Genomic DNA, 3,684 nt, shown 5'->3' with positions numbered 1-3,684 from the left:
TTGTAAAAGCAGCAGTGACATGATCACTATGAGACATATAGCCTGTGCAGAGCTGTGGGGGGTGACCAACAGATCCACCCCCTACAAGGGGCAGATGCAAGACCAGTCACTTTTAAAACGAGGGATAGCAGTAGTGACTGGTCTGTATTACAGGAAGCTCCAGGCATATTTTTACACTAGATTCTTCACATGAAAATTCATGTTAGAATACACATGCCTCTTGTATTTACACAATATCAGCTTATCCCAGAGTTCAGCTTTACCTTTAATCACCATAGGCTAATAAGTGCATGAATGGGTATGTCTATTAATTTTTTACTAAAGAGATAAAAACACAAATTAACTTCTTTTTTAATGTATTAAACTGCTGCTTATAGGATTCTAACAAGCTGCTTGCTTTGCCTCTTTACACGTTTACTAGCCATCGTGCTCACCCTTCTTTTGCAGATCCACTTCCTCATGGTTCTGGCTTCTAATTGGGCCTACTTAAAGGATGCAAGCAAAATGCAGGCCTACCAAGAAATTAAAGCTAAAGAAGAGCAAGAACTTCAAGATATCCAGTCACGGTCCAAAGAACAGCTCAATTCTTACACATAAAATATTAACAGCATGAGAAGCAGTAGCCTTTGTGACTAATCAATTAATGCAGAAGTGTACAATTAAAAAAATAATTAAAAAAAGGAAAAACATAACTTGGTTTTGGACACGAAGCTGTACAGTTTAAACAAATTACAGTGAGTAAAAAAAATGTTTCATTTTTTTTCCCTCACACATTTCAATCTCAGGCATTTAGAAAGGAAGCTCTCTAAATCTATAGGTGCTTCCTTTTCTGTTGGAATATACCATTCCAACCTGGGGAGGGGGTGGGGGGGACTCAGTGGCAGGGTTGGATACATGGATAACATATAGAGAATAAGTCTAATTCTATGAAGGAATCCCAATATAAAGTAATGGTACTTTGATCCCAGCATTGTATATACTTGCACACGTACATTTGTGCCTAGAGCTGTGAAGTATTCAGATCTACTAGAACATCAAGAAAGGAATTGGCTTACTAACCAATATGTTGTACACGAGATCTTCATCTCCTCTGCATCAAGAGAAAACTACAATCATTTCAATTTCCTTCTAGCAGTTTATAAATATGATCTTTCAATAGTGTTAGTCTAAAGTAATGAAAAAAAAAAATGAAAAAAATGGTGCATTGAAGATGTAGTATTACATTGTTGCTGTAGGTCCTTCATACCTCTGTGGTTAATTGTGAAAATTTTTGACAGTTGCACTTCCTAAAAATAAAAATGAAAAAAAAAAAATAAAAAATGTGAATCGTAGACGGTACTTATTTAGAAAAATGATGCCAAGTCTACCTGAAGAATAAAATGTGAACAGATAGTGTTCAGGTATTTTGTTTGGTTACAATCCTGAGAGGATTTTTTTTGACAAGTTACAATTGAAACTTTTATGGTATTTAGAAGAATAAAATAAAAATCTGTAACATAATAGCTTAGCTTTTCGTTAAAGCCAATGCATGGAAAACTTGTAATTATTTCTACTGCAATGCAGGTGATTGTTTTAGCCCAGTGTCCTAATGTATGGATAATGAAGGCGATGTCTTAATTTTTTTTTCTATTCTGTGTAGTTGATGGAAGTTTTCCTTTGATTTCCTGTTTAGTGTTCTATTTTTATGTAAAAAGGCATTACCTTTTGCTATGTATAAATTTTTGTAACCTAACAGTGAATCAATATTTTCTATCAGTGCCAAGGGCTTCCTGTAGTTATATCCAAGTGTTATAATAAATATTTGTAGATAAATCTAGTGATTTTGTGATGATTTAAGTTTTTTTTATATTATTGGTTGGAGATGTATATATTTACTAGAAAGTAAACCTGTGTGTACATCAGAATGAACAAAACAGGATAGTTGTACCTTAGGCAGAATTAAAGCCATCTCTTGTGCTTCCATTTTCACCCGGTTTGCTGTCTTTGGATGCCTTGAGTAGGTAGGTGATCCTGGATGGTGCACTCCTTTTACATCCACACACGAGATGCTTTGAACTGCATGAAGACTGCACAGTGTGCTGCACAGGCAGGCAGAATTCGTAGAGACAGAAAAAACCTACTGTACTTGTTAGCAAATATAAAAAAAAATAGAAGTTTGCTTCATGTTCTAATTACTTAGTGGCTTATTAGAAGACACAGCCAAGGAGCTAGCAGCATACTCACACTTACTGTGGATGACTGGCTGTGTCCATCAACATGTGGCCATACTTGGTTGACTACATGTATGGCTGTGTCTGTGGCAGCATACCTACATGTCTTAACTGTATGGCTGTGTATGTGGTAGAACTGCCTCAAGTGGATGACTATATGGTTGTATTTGTGGAAGCAGATCCACTGTTCTACCTGGCACTTTTCAGTAACCACCTAGATGGCAGTATACCCACTTATAGAAGACCCAATGCCTGTGGCAGCATACCCACTTGTAGAGGACCACATGGCCTTGGCGGCATACCCACTTTTGGAGGACCACATGGCTGTGGCAGCATACCTATATGTTCATAATTGCATGGCTGTGCTTCTGGCTACATTGCCACATGTAGAGGGCTAAATGAATGGTTCTCTGGCTGAATACTCATCCATGGTAAATAACATTGCTAACATATGACAGCCTAAAACTTTACAAGGTACTTCTCCCAATGCCAGGAACAGAGATAGCAACTAAAACTTGCTAATTATTGAAGCATTGTTAAAGCCTCCACGTGCCTGTTATGTTTGAGCCTACCCATAGGACAGTGTATTGCTGGTTAGGTGTTGAGGTTTGTGTTTGATCTAAACTAATAGAAAGTTAAGACTGTGTAGGGTCAGGCAGTGCTGAGAAAACAACACCTGACCACATCAGTCTATTATGCTACTTTTTTTTGCCTCTTTCTTCAAGTTTAATTGTACATGATGCAGTCTTGTAAATCAACAATGACAATGGCCCCTAAAAATGAAATATTTGGCTTGTCTGATTTGATTAAGTGATTTTCTTAGAAGTCTATATTAGGATAAGTCTGATGTTATGCATCCTCTACAACAGAAATTTAGCTCTGGCTTAATGCTTGTATTCAGACATTGCAGACCCTCCTGTTCAAAAACTCTGTTTGCAAAGGACATGAAAGACACGTGAAGAAAACAGCCATTTCTTCAGAAAAGAAAAATGTGGAAAACTAGAATAGTTTCTTAAAATATTTGAAGTGTACTCAGATTACCCACAGGGATTTTTTTTGTTTTTCTATTCCTTAACAAAGGTGAAGTTAAACTTAAGTTGCAAAATGGAAATGATGCACTCCAACCAAAATTAGGATAGAACTGAATAATACCCATTAAAAGATGACACAACAAATCCAGCCTTTTTAACAATATTTACCTTTAATCCAGATTTTCCTTCCCAGTGCTTTTTTTTAATCTGCCTCTAGGTATCCTCAGTCTGATGGACAGCATCATTTACAATCCACTTCTCTGAGCTAAGGTAGACCTGGACCACTGCATATCTGTGACAATTCAAAGTCCCAGTAGCACAATGAGCTTATCTCCCTTAACAAAATGCTTTGGCTTGAGTATAAAACTTGGGCACAAAATTATGTCATTACATTCATCACTAAAAGAAATTTCAATAAAATTAATGTAAATACATCCATGGTG

Source organism: Pyxicephalus adspersus, chromosome 1, assembly GCF_032062135.1.
Source record: "Pyxicephalus adspersus chromosome 1, UCB_Pads_2.0, whole genome shotgun sequence".
NCBI lineage: Eukaryota > Metazoa > Chordata > Amphibia > Anura > Pyxicephalidae > Pyxicephalus > Pyxicephalus adspersus.
Note: the sequence above shows the minus strand (reverse complement) of the source record.